Raw genomic sequence first — 17,282 nt, 5'->3', positions numbered from 1 at the left:
AAACTATCTACAGTGGATCATATTGTCTGCAACCAAGATCCTTGACCTTTTTCCTATCAGACTGAACCTCACGAAAGCAGGAACCACGCCAGATCTGTTTCTGCATCCCTAATACTTAGCACAGGCTTCGCAGGTGGCGCTAGTGGTAAAGAGCTCAACTGCCAGTGTAGGAGACCGGGTTCGATCCCTGGGTTGCGAAGATCCCCTGGAGGAGGGCATGGCAGTCCACTTCAGTAATCTTGCCTGGAGAATCCCATGGACAGAGGAGCCTGGTGGGCTACAATCCAAGGGGTCGTAAAGAGTTGGGCATGACTGAAGTGACTTAGCATGTATGCATGCAACGCTTGGCACAGTTGTAGCACATAGTAAGTAGGTTTTCAGTAAATGCTTGAGGAACTCTTTTAGTCATCTACACATGCTTACATGTATACAACTCTTTCTAAACAGTATTTTTGTTGAAGGTAAAACCATTCTTTTATCTGCTTACACAGATTATTATCCATCCGAGCAACTGTGCTGGGCTATGCATATCAGGTAGAATAAGATGCAGTCTTCATTCCTCCTCAAACCACTGGGGAGACCTGTAATTTTACTATATAAATTTGATGTCTAGCTCATTCATGGCATGAGAAAGCAAGCAAGTGAGATGATATTTGGCCGTCCTAAAATGGGATAGATTGAATGCTAGAAATCCTGTTTATGGAATTTCTAAAATATTCCCCATTTAACCAGCATCAACTCTTGATTATTTCCTCCCTGATTGCAAGGAAAAAAGCTCTGACCATCTTCAAGAAGCTGATCAAATAAAAAAAGAAGAAGCTGATCAGTCAAGTAACATTTATATGGGACTCTGAGACTTTTTTAAAAAGTGTGGCAGCATCTTATGTTCTGGGAATTTATTTCAAACAACATGATGAAGCAGAACTGGAAAAACTTGACTCGGTTGAATCTGGGAATCCATCCAGTTTCCCTAGCCTGCTCCTCTGTTCACATCTTTCCTCTAACAATCTCAATGCTGGGAATAGATTCTTCATCCAGCAGATTAACGCAGAGCATCACTCAGAACACAGCCGCCCTCACTGAAGTCCTTCTGAAAGTAGGACATATCATTAAGTGTTTCATTTCCACAGGGCGCCCCTGTTGGGATCCAGGGTTTATAGAAAATCAGAGCAACATGCAGCTGAGGGGACAATGAAGGAGAGAGAAAATAATCAGTAGCTCAAAAGCAGAAAAGATAGAGCTTAATCTGCTGACAACCTTTGGATAGATTTTATGTGTCTCTATTTTCTCCATTGCCTTGGAAAAACTACTTCTCTTTAACTCTCCTGAAATCCCAAGTTTCCTCACACAATATCCATTCTTGGCATTTACTTCTTGCCAAACACTGAGCTAAAAGCTTTCCCTGCATTATCTCACTTAATCCTCACACTGACCCTCACTGGTATGTATTTGAATTCCAGTGTTACGGATGAGAAAACAGCTCACAGTCAGTATAGAAGGAAATGTGCTAAGACCACACAAGCAAGCATTCAAGCTCTGGTTGTTCTGGCTCCAAAAATTGTGCACTCACAACTGTTCTACAGCTAGCCAGCAACAAGGAACACAAGAGTAAGTTCCAAAACTTCCTCTAGTCCTTTTCAGCATTTGGAAGAACTCAAAATCGTTTGCATCCTTTGCAGGCAGATTCTTTACCATCTGAGCCACCAGGGAAGCCTTTTGCATCCTTCTGCTCCTTCAAAATTGAGTCCTTTTTGGATTCTTTTCAATAGATAAGCCTTAAGGTATATGAAAGTCTACTATATATGTATCTTTTAAAATATTTATTTTTTATTTTGGCTATACTGTGCTTTAGTTGTGGTACATGGGATCCTTTTTTTTTTTTTTGTTGCCACATGTGGGATCGAACCCAGGCCCCCTGATTGGGAACACAGAGTCTTAGCCACTGGACCATTAGGAAAGTCCCTACCCATTACATTTTTAGTCAATTTACTCCATAATAGAAAATCACATGCTTCATGGTGTGTGTGTGTATGAAAATCTACTAGGCACCTTCTACAACATGACCTTAGGAGTCTGCAAAATAATATCTCATGTGTCTATGGTGCCTTTTTGTTTACAAAAGGATCATGAATTCACTTGCTATTCTTAATCTTTACCATAAAACTATGAGTTAGGTATTAGTATTATTAACATATTTTACACATAAGAAAATCAAGGCTCAAAAAATGAATGCTGATTCCTGTTGGTGTATGGCAGAAACCAACGCAATATTGTAAAGCAATTAGCCCTCAATTAAGAATAAATGAATTAAAAACAAATCCTTGCAATGTCCTGGCACAGATTTTGAAGAAAAAGATAGAAGGAAAACAAGGATAAGCAGCGTGTCATGATCACACAGCTCAAAGTAGCAAAGCCAGGCTGGGCCTGGGCACCCTCAGGCCATGGGCCTCGCACACCTGCCATGACAGCACTGCTGCCTCCACTCCGATGCTCAGCTGAGGAGAAAAACCCTGCCGAAGTAACGGAGCATCGAAGGCAGGACTCAGAAAGCACAGCTGTAATTTCCCACAAAAGGATGTGTCTTCAAAACAGGCCACACTTAAGTTTACAGTGGCATAAACGTTCCTTACAGTGAGTTTCAAAAACACAATAGCAGCCAAATATCTGCTCTTTAGAGCAAGTGGAAGAACAAAGTGTACTTTCACGGTTTAGACCTCACTTTTACATTTCTCAAGTAGCTTTCTGGGAGGATCTGTGTGTGCTTGGAGGTGGCTGATGCTGACACTTTCCAGCACTCTGCAGCCTCCTTGAACTCCGAGGAAGGGTCTTTGTGGGCTGGTGGCTGATACTCCCCTCTCCTGGGATAATTCCTGCCCAAGTTCCTACTCTCTGCAAACAACCCTCAACAAAACTCCCAAAGAAACTCTCAGAGCTGCATTTGTCACGTCAAGGGAAGTTAAAACACCGCATCTACATGCTCCAAAGTTTGAGGCTTTGTTTGCATATTTTATCGATCCCACACACATATGGGTTTTCTTTCAAGAATGAAAAAATATCAGTCTGGCCTGTGTCACCGTGTGAAAACTTAGATTGCTTTGGAAACCTCTTGGAGACAAAATAACACTGCAAAACTGAGAATAAAGTTTATTTTTGAGCCTTCTCTACAGCCTTCCTAGTTACTAGGCTCAAAATTTGCCCAGTAAAATCAGCTCTATCATCTTAAGCATTATAATCGTGAGACAGCTGATTTTCCTAGGCAAATTTTGAGCCTAGTAATGACCGAAATGACTTAGCAGCAGCAGCAGCAGCAGTCCGTCTACACAATTTTTTTTTTTTTTTTCAGATCTGAAAGTTCTTTTAAAGGTATGGGGAAACCAAACAAAGAAAAGGATAAGAAGAGGGTTTATTCCATTTTCTTGGGAGTGTTATCTGATTTTTTTAGGTAGTTTCTGAACAGGGCTTAGGTAGGTAGGAAAAATACATATGCACACACATATGTGTGTATATGCACATGTGTGTTCCTGTCTATGCACCTATCTGAACACTCTGGAAGAGGACAACTACCCCTACCCTCCTTTGGGTGTCCGTGCTTCACTGATGGCTCAGCAGTAAAGAATTTGCCGGAAATGCAGGAGCCCCAGGAGACACAGGTTCGATTCCTGGGTTGGAAGATCCCCTGGAGGAGAAAATGGCAACCCACTCCAGTATTCTTGCCTGGAAAAAAAAAACCTGGACAGAGGAGCCTGGAGGGCTACAGTCCCTGGGTTCATAAAGAGCTGGACATGACTGAGCAATAAGCATACACCTCTCTAGCAGTGGGAATTATGGTAAGCCAGGATTCAAAGACTTTAGGAACACGTGTTACGAAACCCAATTCAAACCAGTGTAAACAACAATGAAAAGAAAAAGTCACACCTCTTTAGCTCTTTTAACTGAAGAGTCTAAAAGTTGTGAAGTTTCAGGCAAGGCTAGCCAGGAGATCATAATCACACAATGCCACACGGCTTGGTCACCTTTCTTGGTCTTTGGGTGTTGATTTCATTCTCAGCCAGACTTTCTTTGCCTGGTGGCTCCCAGAAGGGCTTAGCGTAGTCACTTACCAGCTCAGTCACTCCAGTAAAAGGAGAGTGTTGTTTTCAATAGATTTAGTAAAAAGTCCTGGATTCAGCTTGGTCTCTGTTGGGCTGAACCCCCAGGCTTACAAGGCCTATGCTTGCCTAGCTTCAAGGTCAAAGAAAGAGCTCAGAGCCAGCAACAGAGAGAGATATCAATGGTTTAATGGATAGGGGAACTTACAAGTCTAAAGCAAGGTCCTGGAGCGACACCCCAGTGTGTGGTGGACAGGAGATAGGATGAGGTAGGCAGGCCTTGTTCTTGGGTTTAGAGGGACGTTACAAGTTATAGAGGGAGGAATTGACATCAGGTTGGCTCCTTGGTTACCAGGGAAACCAGTAGAGGAATACTTGCCTGGGGCAAGTACTGAGGAAGGTCAGCCATGTGAGTTAGGGTGCAGGGGATACAGGCACTGGTCAGGCAGGGAGTGGACAGAAAGTAAGAGAACAGTCACCTTGGGTGGCCTGCCCCTACTGTGCCCATCCCTGAACCAGTGTTGATAAAAAGGCCAAGTCTGAGCCAAGCACTCCCCCTCAAAGCTCAGAATGGGGTCAACCACTTGCACATGTGGCCTGAGAGTAGCCGGTGGGGAAGGTTTCGCCAAGCAAATTACAAGTTCTGCCACCAGAAGATGAGATGGCTGCTGGGAGGCCAAATCTACAAATGCATTCATAGACTCCTCAGGACAGATGAAAAACTTCTTGTTTTCTCTGGTTAGTCCCATTGTTCTCCATAAACACATTTTTCAAAGACATGAATCCTATTGATACTAAATGAAGAGATTGTCAGCCTTACTTTTCCAGTTAAAATTTCCTAACTAAGACTCTTGAAAGTCCCTTGGACTGCAAGGAGATCCAACCAGTCCATCTTAAAGGAGATCAGTCCTGGGTGTTCACTGGAGGGACTGATGCTGAAGCTGAAACTCCAATACTTTAGCCACCTCATGCAAAGAGTTGACTCATTGGAAAAGACCCTGATGCTGGGAGGGATTGGGGGCAGGAGAAAAAGGGGACAACAGAGGATGAGATGGCTGGATGGCATCACTGACTCGATGGATGTGAGTTTGAGTGAACTCCAGGAGTTGGTGGTGGACAGGGAGGCCTGGCGTGCTGCGATTCCTGGGGTCGAAAAGAGTCGGACACAACTGAACAACTGAACTGAACTGAACTGAACTTTACCTGGTGGGGTTGACTGGATTACTCTTCAAAAATATTTGCTGTGTAATAAAATTGCATACAGTTAAACACACACATAAACACAGAGACAGCGTGTAAAACTGGATACATCAGAATAAGGCTGGTGGATGGTCTCAATGTCGATTACCTGGTTATGGTTCGATGGCTGTGTAAGACATTATCATTGAGGGAAACTGCACGAAGCGTTCACAGAATGTCTTTGTATTATTTCTTACAGTACCTGTGCAACTACAATTATCTCCAAATAAAAACTTCAAAGGAAATTCATTGTCCTTTTCTGGGAAAAATTCACATTTCCCAATTCCATTGATAGCAGATTTGGTCATATTTTACTTTAGCGAGTGAAATGTGAGTAAAGACAGTGCTGAACTTCTGAAGCTTTCACAGGGACATCATGGTTTGCCTTCTCATGTCTCTCTGCCTTGATGACTGGCGGCTTTCCAGACAGAGGTGGCTGGCTGGGCCAGCCTGGGTCCTGGAGAAGAGCACAACCAGCCCACAGTGGACAGGGAGTGTGAGCAAGAAAGCAGTCTGTCCCCATGAGCCACTGAGATGAGAGGGTTACTTGTTACTGTAGCACATCCTAGCCCCCAAGCCCCTCCGATTCTGTGGCTTGCTCTCGAATCATCTAAAAAGCTTGTTAAAATACTGATTTCAGAGCCCTGCCCCAGATTTTCTGATTCAGCACTTTTGGGGAGAAGGGGACTGAAAATTTGCATGTCCAATAATTTATCCTGATGTGGCTCATCTAGGACCATGAAGGGAGTAGCACTAGTCTGGTTTATCTTCTTTGATAAAACTTTGATTCTCCAGTGACCCTTCTCTCAAACTTCCCCAACTTGTTCATGTCCCTTCTATCACAGGATCTATCAGTTCAGTTCAGTTCAGTCGAGCTCAGTCGTGTCCGACTCTTCCCGACCCCATGAATTGCAGCACGCCAGGCCTCCCTGTCCATCACCAACTCCCAGAGTTCACTCAGACTCACGTCCATTGAGTCAGTGATGACATCCAGCCATCTCATCCTCTGTTGTCCCCTTCTCCTCCTGCCCCCAATCCCTCCCAGCATCAGAGTCTTTTCCAATGAGTCAACTCTTTGCATGAGGTGGCCAAAGTACTGGAGTTTCAGCTTCAGCATCATTCCCTCCAAAGAAATCCCAGAGCTGATCTCCTTCAGAATGGACTGGTTGGATCTCCTTGCAGTCCAAGGGACTCTCAAGAGTCTTCTCCAACACCACAGTTCAAAAGCATCAATTCTTCGGCGCTCAGCTTTCTTCACAGTCCAACTCTCACGTAAAACAATCCCTAATATGTTCTCAATGAATCTGCTGAATGAATATATGGTCCAGTGTTCTTGAGAGAATCTAAGCTACCAGCTCAGGTGGAAAAATGATCTTGCTAGCCTTATAATCCCACTAAAATGACTGTAACCTTTAAAAAGTAGGCTATTTTTTTTTTGATTACAAAATAAGAAAATATTCATTGGATAAAGTTTTATTTTCAAACACAGAAGTAAAAAACAGCCCACAGTGGACCCTCCCGGAGGAGGACATTATCAGATTTCGGTGCACACCCTTTCTGCTTTGTGTCGCTCACAGTTTTGGTGGAATTGCACGCTGTGCCAGCCCAGGTTCAGGTCATGCTTCCTTCAGACTTCCTCTTTATAGTTATCCGGCTGAGCCACGCCTTAGTTGTGGGTCTTTGATCTGCATTGCATCACGAGGGATCTTTAGTTGGAGCATGCAGACTCTTAGTCACAGCATGTGGGATCTAGTTCCCTGACCAGGAATCGAACTCAGGCCTCTGCATTGGGAGCGTGGAGTCTTAGCCACTGGACCTCCAGGGAAGTCCCTCATTCAGATCCATCTTCCCTTTACTCGTAACTGTTCTTGTCCAGTCATTTCCTACCTTGTGTGTGTACAGTTCTCCTCAAGGGTTTCATCAGATACTTGTCACTGGTGTTCTTTGTTTTGACACCTACAAATCCAGCAAGTGACTAACAGACCATTGTCTGGGACTTGAAGTTGCTCTTTCAATAGTCCCTGAAGTGCTCCTCAAGGCAGTGCGAGCCCATGTCCACCTCTCTCTTGGGCCTGAGCGCCCTGCTCGGCACCTGGCACCCTCCAGCCTCAGGATCCCCCTTTGCCTCACCAAGAACCAGGCCAGGATCCATACCAGCAGGGGTCCTGATGGGCCTGGGTGGAACCCTCAAGAGAGGACTGTCAGCTCTGCCTTTGGCATCAGGAGGAGCAATGGAGGCAGGTCACTACTAGAAGTCTGCCAAGGGAGGCAGGGAAGTAAGCTTTACTGAGCATCTACTGTGTACTGGGCCCTTCCTATGTCATCTTCATGGTTCTCATGTGAGCCAGCTTTTAGGTTTAGCATTTTATTGTTGAAGAAACTGAGAGTTGATGAGGTTTGGGTACTGTTTGTGTGACTCAAAAAAGAGAAAAAGAAAGAAAGGAGAAGAAAATCTTGTTTAATTTCCAGGGATTGTTAAACCAGGCAAATAAAGAAATCAACTTTTACATGAAGACAGGCTGATACTCTTACACTTTCCAGCCTAGAAACTCTGAGAAAGAGTGTGTTCAAGGACTAGAGCATGAAATAGAGGCTTGCACTTGATTGTGGACTGGTCCACACAATCCTGGATCCCACAACAGAAAGAGAAGACCTGTCTACCCTGGATACCAGGGTGGGAGACTCTCAGGCTCCGGACTCCAACTGCTCAGGGTCACATCCTGTGCTTGTGAACTCTGCAACTTGAGCCCTTTGATCGCGGCCTGCTGCCTCATCTGTTTAAGAAAGGGTGGTAATGGCAGTACCACATCATAGGGTTTCTTTAAGGATTAAAAGAAGTAATATGTGTAAAGCAGCTTTAGCGTGCCTGGTGCCATAGTACCATGGTACTAGCTATTATAATAATTAGGGAGCATGTTGTAGAGTCTGAAAGAGGCAACTGTAGATTAAAAGAAAGCTTACTTCACAGGTGGGATGCAAATTTGCTAAACTCATTAGCCCCAAAGGCAGCACAAACTGAAAATATGAATAAAATGGAAACGGGTTAGTTCAGGAGTGGGTAACCTTTTCTCTACCATAAGCCAATGACACACAGAGAAAAACATCCATTTCTGGCCCTGGCAAGTCAGGGAAGCCATCATGGGCTGTGAAGGGAGTTCTGTTAGTCACTGGTTGCCATGCCAATGCAAACATCACCCTTCCACCCACTCCCCCATCAACACATTCGAATAAGTAACAATGATAATAGCATGCACTAAAAAATGCTATTTTTAAAAAAGTTAAATGTACTTCTGTCAAAAGTCTGGTTTTCAGAAATAATTGCTGTAGGCCAGGTAGAGATTTGCATAGAATCCCTAAAATGGGTTGAGTCTAGTCACAGAAGAGAAATCTTCTATAGATCCTTAAGGGACTCTTAGGATCTGGGGGGTTTGAGGGAGATGGGGTCCACCTAACATTCTGAATGTGATGAAACGCCCCTCCGGGGTGTCAGATGGACGTGAGGTGAGACAGTCCTCAGCTGATCCTGCCTCCTCCAGTCGCTGAAGCCTGGTGTGGATCCCTGGCCTTTACTGTCTCATCATTAAGCACTACTTGAATATTTGCAATTTAGCGATGGTATCTAAAATGTAAAAAACCCCTCCAACTTTGATCTAAGAGTTTAGCTTCCCATAATCAATCCTGAGAAAAGCCATCACTGACAGGCAATCAGATTTATAATAGCAAAGTTATAGAGAAAAAAAAATAGAACTCAGTTAAATGTATAAATTAAATCCTTGGTCATCCTTATGCCAGAATATGATGAACTATTACAAATGAGGTGGTCAAAGACTATTTGACGATGTGGAAAATTATTATATATTGTTAAGTGAAGCAAGCAGGTTGCAGAGCAGGGATTTGGTAAAATCTGAATTTGATGTATGCAACTTTATGCAAATATATGCATCGGAAGAACTAGCAGTGTGTCACTCTAAAATGTTAATGGTTATTTCAGGATGATAGGATTACAGGTGGCTTTTTGTTGTCTTTTGTGCCATTCTCTATCTTCAAAAAACACTTTTTATGATGACTGTATATTTCTTCTGTAATTAGGGGAAAAGCCAGCAAATGTTATATATAGCGAGCCAAGGGTCTGCTCCGTATCTGGCGCATGAGAAAGAAGGACTTTGGTGGCGAGCGGGCTACACTCTGGTCATCCACGGCCAGGTACCCACCTCACACAGGGCACCAGGGCTCACAGCTAAGATAGCAGCCACAATGACTAGGTTAAGTCTGGGATGACCTGGTCTCTCAAAGGATCTGGCAGCTCGCTGAAGAAGCATTTTGCACTTAGTGAGCTTGGCTTCACCCAGCCCCACTAATAACAGTGGTTCAGTGACTCCAACTGGTCTGCACATTCTGGTCCCAGAGATGCTGCCTGAATGAGAGCCAGTGTTTTCATGGAAATTCGTGTGTGCATGTTGTGGGAGGGGTGGAGGGTGCTTTATTGGGCTTATGGAAGCTTCACATAAAGTTTTATGACCAGATAAGCCCCCATCATCACCTCACCCTCTCCCACAGCTTCCTTTCTGTCTCTTGGGCCCCAGGAATGCCACTTAAAAGGTAACCAGAGAAGCTGCATCCCTAGGAGTGCAACGTGGACCATCTTGCAAGACGAGGAAGGAGGACTTTCCTGGTGGTCCAGTGGCTAAGAGTCCACCTCGCAATGCAGGGGACATGGGTTCGATCCCTGATCGGAGAACTAAGATCCCACATGTGTGGAGCAACTAAGCCCAGAGCTCTAGAGGCTGTGTGCCCCAAGCAGAGAGTCTGTGCACTGCAACAAAAGACCCCACGTGCTGCAACTAAGACTTGATGCAGCCAAGCAACCAGTTAAAAAACAGCCTAGAACGGTGCTGATGAGAAAACTCAGCCTAAGGATGGATGTTCTCTTTCTGCAGGATTTCTTAAAATTCAGCTCTTCAACCACCTGATCCCAAATGTCCTGCCTAGAAAGTGCACATTCCTGGGTCTGCCCCAGGCCAAACACAGTTAGGACCTCTGAGAGTGGGAGGCAAAGCTATGTGCCCTAGAATTGGAGAACCACTTCCCCAAGACCTGGAAACAAGGGAGAAAAAGGCCTGAGAGTCGGGACTAAACAGCACAGAGGAACACTTCCCCTGGCCTGGGTGCCCCATCTTTGTGCACTCCAGCCTAAAACAGTTGCCGTCTATTTAGTACCTACTGTATGCGAGGCATACTCCTGGTGCTTTATATCCATTATGTCAAGTAACATTCTCCACCACCGTTTTAGGAAGCTTTTTATCTCAATGAGAAAACCGAGAATGAGGGAGTTTACTGGAACTCACATAGAAGTCCTTTTATTTGAACTTGACTCTTGCTTCCCTGGTGGCTCAGATGATAAAGCATCTGCCTGCATTGTGGGAGACCTGGGTTCAATCCCTGAGTTGGGAAGATCCCTTGGAGAAGGAAACCCACTCCAGTACCCTTGCCTGGAAAACCCCATGGACGGAGGAGCTGGATAGGCTACAGTCCACGGGGTCACAAAGAGTCAGACACGACTGAGCGACTTTGCTTTCCTTTCCTTTCCTGTAAACTGTCCCTCGTCTCTCCTGTTTCCTCGTCTCTATTTCTCAAACCTAAGCCTAATACATTCTCCTTTGCTCAAGTAAACGAAGTGTTTCCTCTGGGATGAGGCTCCCAAGACTCTCCCTCAGCCCAGGCCTCAGGGTTGTCCTGTCTTGAGCCCCTTCCCCAAACGTTTGCCCTCAGGGCTTTCACAAGTGGGCGGCCGGCTGCAGAGCTGAACTGGGTGGCCTCTGTGAGACTGGGTGGGGCCTGCGACCCTCGCTGCAGTGCTGCAATGCTTGCATCTGGACAAATGTCTCCTGGAGCAGCAAAAACACAAAGAAACTGTATGGGACTAAAAATAACTGCGTGCATGGGCAGTTGGGGCAAATTATAGATAAAAGATACAAAAAGACCAAAAAAGCCCCACTGCCACTTCTGAAGAGTCAGGAGCAAAAGCAGGGTGCTGAGCATACCTCTCGCACACACCACCACCAGAGGGGTGGGTAAAACACCGAAGCCATCCCTCCGGCCCAGGCCCTTGACACAGCCCTGCCCTCACCCCTTAAGGAGGAGGCTTGATCCTCCTCCAGGAGTGAGTGAGCAAGGAAGCTGTCGCTTGTCCTCTCTCCCCTTGCTGTTGTAGCCAGAGCCCCTATAAAGCCTTGCCTAAAGGTCTTATTTGGCCTCTAGTCAATTTGTATTGACTGGGGAAGGCTAAGAACCCTGGACGGTATCATATGGATTCAGCAAAGGGTGGACTTGTCTTGGTTGAGCCATGGATACCAGCTCTCATCACTGGGCTCTGCTCCAGGGAGAGCCCAGGCTGCCCTGTTCCCACTGCGCAGGCACCCTATGCCTCCCCTCCCTCCTGCCATCACGACTAAGTGCCCTGCGTGTACCGTGTAGGGAAGACGGCTGCTTGCCCTCTGCCCAGCAAAGAGGAACTTCCTGGGCAATTCTGAAGCCAGGATAAATTCTGTCATGTGGAGAAATTCTGGCCCTGGGGGTGGAGGTGATGCTGGCCATTTCAGGGCTCCTGCGGGGTGGGTGCAGTGATGAGCATCTTGGATTATTCAGGCAAAGTCTACCTTCGGACGACAGAGCAACAAGATGCAAAGAGGCCTCGATCTCTGGGGACTTTGCAGAAGAAAGCTACCATAGCAGACAGACTCTCAGAAGGGAGAAACAGATACTCTTAAGTCAACTGGGATTTGGGATCTCCTCAGTTTAGTGGTTCTGCTGATACCCAGACAAATGCGCTGAACCCGTGAAGGTTCTTCCCCGGGAATCTGGAATGAACACCCCAGGAAGCAGCTGTGGGAGGGTCCAAAGGTCACGGTCACCGTCGGAAGCACGGGCAGCCCAAACAGAGACCCCGGGTAAGCAGAGGAAATGGGAAGCCAGGGGCAGCACAGAAAGAGCAGAGGAGGCAGATGGTGGAGAGGGAGCTCCTGCCCCTCTGGAGGGGACCCCGGTCCCTGGCGCAGCTCTTTCAGGGCTCTGGAGTCTCCTGCTGGTCACTGTCACACCCTTGCCCTGTGTCCTTCCACTGCTGTGACTGTCCCTTCCTTGTAACCAGGTGAGTTGTAATGAAAATAAAGTACCCTTTATTATAATATTGCTGTATCTATTACTTTACATTACTACTACTATAGTACTATAATTTATGTTATCATAGTTCTTCAGATCTCAGATGCACATTTCCCCCCAACAATTTAATATTTCTGAAAATATGGGACATGATTTACCTCGCTTTTGACCTCATTATGTTTAGGATGGTAGATTTTTTTTTCCTCTCAAAGTGGGTGTTCCACCAGGGTTTTGGTGACCACTCTCATGTACTGGTGTGGAAAATGCCCAAGGGCAGGTTTTCTTTTAGGGCCAGAACACTGCTGGGCACACAGATGCTCAGTGAATGTCCAGTTGTGCAAAGGGCCCAGTTAGTTCTGGGTGCTGTTGGGTCAAGGACTGATCACATAGGAGCCACGAGGGGACCTGGCTGCCCAGGACACATTCCCCAAGCCCCAGCTCGCTCCTCTCCAGACCTGAACTCATACTTTCAGTGGCCACATGGGTATTTTGGCCCAAGCTCTTTCCAAACCCTGAGCACTTTCTCCCTTCTCTCTCCCTTTATTTTAAATTCTCACTCCAATGCTTAAATCTCCGCTCTGCTCTCCTTGCTCCCGGGGCTTTATCAGACAAACCCGCCCTTCATCCCTAAGCATCACCACTGCCCTCATCCTGTAGGCATGGCATCACCCACAAGAAGGGCAGTCCTTGCGCACCTCACCAGCTGGACCATCAGTCCCTCTGGGGCAGGATCAGGACTTGTCTTGGCATACAGATGGCCAAGACACCCGTGAAAAGATACTCAGCATCTCTAATTATTAGAGAAATGCAAATCAAACCTACAACGAGGTATCACCTCACACTGGTCAGAATGGCCATCATCAAAAAGTCTACAAGTAACAGATGCTGGATGTGTCTGGAGAAAAGGGAACTCTCCTGAACTGTTGTTGGGAATGTAAGTTGGTGCAGCCACTGTGGAGAACAGCATGATCTTCCTCAAACAACTAAAAATAGAATAACTTTATGATCCAGCAAACCCACTCTTGGACATTTATCCAGACAAAAATATAATTCAAAATGATACATACACCCCTATATTCATAGCAGCACCATTCACAATAGTTGCTGCTGCCGCTGCTGCTGCTAAGTCGTTTCAGTCGTGTCCGACTCTGTGCGACCCCATAGACGGCAGCCCACCAGGCTCCCCTGTCCCTGGGATTCTCCAGGCAAGAACACTGGAGTGAGTTGCCATTTCCTTCTCCAGTGCATGAAACTGAAAAGTGAAAGTGAAGTCACTCAATAGTGTCTGATTCTTAGCGACCCCATGGACTGCAGCCTACCAGGCTCCTCGGTCCATGGGATTTTCCAGGCAAGAGTACTGGAGTGGGGTGCCATTGCTTTCTCCTCACAATAGTTAAGACATGAAAAAACCTAAATGTCCATCAATAGATGAATGGATAAGGAAGTTATGTATATATAAAGTGTATATATATATATATATATATATATACTTTAAGTATAAAGTATATATATATGGAATATTAGTCATATAAATAATGAAAAATACTGAAATAATTATTGAAGTAATGAAATATTTCATAATGAAAAAATGCCATTTGCAGCAACATGGATGGAACTAGAGATTATCAATCTAAGTGAAGTAAGTCAGAAAAAGACAAATACCAGATGATATCACTTATCTGTGAATCTAAAATAGGACACAAATGAACTTTTATGAAACAGAAACAGACTCACAGACATGGAGAACAGACTTGTGGTTGCCAAGGGGAAGTGGGGAGAGGGATGGATTGGGAGGTGGGACTGGCAGATGCAAACTATTATATATAGGATAGATAGACAACAAGGTCCTCTTGTATAGTGCGGGGAACTATATTTCATATTCTATGATAAACCACAATGGAAAAGAATATGGAAAAGAATGCATATATGTGTGTAATTGAGTCACTTTGCTGTACAGCAGAAATTAACAGAACGTTGTTAATCAACTATATTTTAATAAAAGTAAAAGGACGTGTCTAGGCTATCCAGCAGGGCGTGCAGGCCATGCCCCATCTCCAGGCATGGTGATGGCGGTGAAGGCCCAGCGTGGCCTCCGCTTCCCCACACATTGCTCCAGGCTCTGGAGTCCATCGGAGGACAAGACACGTCCTTACTGTCAAGGGCAGTCGGCACCGACAAGGAGCTGCACGTGGGGTGGACTCCTCCAAGGCTCTTCTCTCCAACTGCAGAGGCAGGTTCTGCCGTGGTGGAGGCTGGGGATGAGAATCCATCAGACCGACCGGTTCCAGCCTCCCTATGACCTGAAAAGTTAGAGAAAGGGGTGCAGGAGAGACGGAGGCCAGGGCAGGTACTGGAGCGGTCTACTGCAGGGCCAGCGGGCTTCGGAGACTTGGTCTGAGGCACTTTCCTGTCTTGTCACGACTGCAGGACCCGGGGGCGGTGGGGAGCACGGGCCTGGGAGGCTGTTTCCTGCCCCTCACCTGAAGCCTGTGGTCTCAGGCCTGGAGGGCCCGGGTCTTTCCACCCTGCAGGTGAACCCTAGGCTCCTGGTTACCTCTCTGGGGGCGGGCCCTGGGTGAGCTGCAGTGTTTTCCTGGAGAACCATGGAAAGTTCAGGAAGGCCCTGCTAGTATGGTCGGGAGAGTGTCTTCCCCACTCAGCTCATATCAGAGCTGGACTGGGGTGGGGCTACCCAGGCTCACCCTGACCCTGGAGTGAGTATAGACAGGGCCAGGCCAGGGGGCTGGGTGGGGGTGCAGGTGTGGGGGTGTGTGGAGAGGGGTGGGCAGGAGGGGAAAGCTGAGGGGTCAGCTCACAGAGGGGCCGGCTCACGTCTCAGCTGTGTGTGGGGGGTGGCGGGGTGGGGAGTTCTCGCCTGGACAGGGAGGGGGAGCAGAGACAGGGGATTTGAAGTCTGGGGCAACCTTGGCGATGCCTTCCGGAATGGCGTGAGAGGAGCTGGGGTGCAGGGCCAGGAACTCCCTGCTGGGAGGGAGCCCTCAGAATCAGAAGGGGTCTTGACCTGGGGAATTCCAGGGCAAGCTGCTCTTCCCAGAGTGTGCCCCCCAGAGACCTCACCCCATGGAGGCTTGGGAGCCCTCCTGCAGCTGGGGCAGGACAGGGGAGGAGCATGGAGCTGCCCTTAGAGCTGGCCAGACAGGTTTACAGAATAATTACAGGGGCCTGGTGTGAAGGTGTGAAGCCTGTGTGCATATGATTTGCATAAAATTTGCACATGAATAGCCTGCACTTTCTGTTCCCAGGCAATTTTCAAGTTAAATATTAATTGTTGCTGCTCTCAGGGTTTTAATTTCTTGGTTCTGCTTCCTCTCTTTCTTCTCACACTCTTGGTGTCAATGACTTGGGTCTGATCTGTGGTTGGGGGCAGCCACCACGTGAGAGCAGCTACGTAGACAGTGATGCTGGAGAAACCCCAGACTCCTCCTGGGTCCACCCTGAGGGGCAGTGCCACCACTGCCTGCCAGCCTGCCCACCCCTCCGGTTTCCCAGATCTGCAGGCTCCTGTCCACTCCGTCACCCTAGGCCCTGGCGGCAGCACTGCGTGGAGACAGGGAAAGACCCAGCCTGCCTCGGGCTCACAGGCTCCGAGGCTGACCGTACTCGATTCGGATCCTGGGTCTGTGTTCTAGTAACTCTGTAACTCCAGGCAAGTGACTGCCCACCCATGCGCCTCAGGGTCCTCTCTATGGCCCAGGGTGACCCAGAGGGCCTGCCTCACTGTGGGATGAGGAGGAAGCCAGCGGGCACGTGGAGCCCTGGCCTCCAGCACACAGACTGTGCTCCGTGTCACTGAGTCACAGACATCACATTCCAGGTGTGGGTCACCTGGTCCCAGCCCTGCCTGGTGCGGGGCATCCATGCCAGCACTGCATCACCCGGCTTCCGCTGTCACATTCCCTGAGACAGAATCTCACCCCTGAGGGCTGTTTTGATGTGCACACAATGACCACACTAAAGGACGCTTAGCTTTTCCAGGCAGCACCTCCCTGTTTGAGCTCTCTTGCAAGAAAGGACTTCCCCCGGCCCCGCCTCCCAGCTCCATGCAAGTTGACTCAGTCTGGTCTGGAGTGATGCTGCCCACAGCGCCCCTTCTCCCCGGGAGCCCAGGAAAGATTTCACGATGAGCTCCCTTCTTGCGCCTTCTCAGCCCAAGTGGCTTAGACCAAACACCCTGCTCTTCTCCAGGACAAGGTGGGGCACAGTGAGTCGCTGACTGGGCTCTTGAGGTTTTCTACTCCAGCACCAGAGAGGGTCTGTAGAGTCCTCCTGGGAAACGTGGAGAGCAGCCTGCCTCTGGCTGACAGTGGCTCCACGGCTCAGTGTGCAGGCTCTCTGCTGAGTGCTTGAAGCGCATGCGCTCTTTGCATCCTCATAGCTTCTCCAAGACTTCCCTGGTAGCTCAGACGATAAAGCGTCTGCCTACAATGCGGAAGACCCGGGTTCAATCCCTGGGTCAGGAAGATTCTCTAGCGAAGGAAATGGCAACCCACTCCAGTACTCTTGCCTGGAAAATCCCATGGATGGAGGAGTGCGGTAGGCTACAGTCCATGGGGTCGCAAAGAGTCGGACACGAGTGAGCAACATCATTTCACTTCAGCTTCTCCAAGAAGGGGGTGCCGGAAGTCCCATTTCACAGCTGTGGAAACTGAAGCTTAGAGAAGCTAAAGAATTCCCCCAGCTTTATGTTGACTGGGTCACAACCAGGGGCTGGCTGTTATCTGCCGCTGGACCACTTCTCTGAAGGTAGTTTTCTCACAGCTGGGTTTTCTGTTCCTT

Source organism: Bos mutus, chromosome 17, assembly GCF_027580195.1.
Source record: "Bos mutus isolate GX-2022 chromosome 17, NWIPB_WYAK_1.1, whole genome shotgun sequence".
NCBI lineage: Eukaryota > Metazoa > Chordata > Mammalia > Artiodactyla > Bovidae > Bos > Bos mutus.
Note: the sequence above shows the minus strand (reverse complement) of the source record.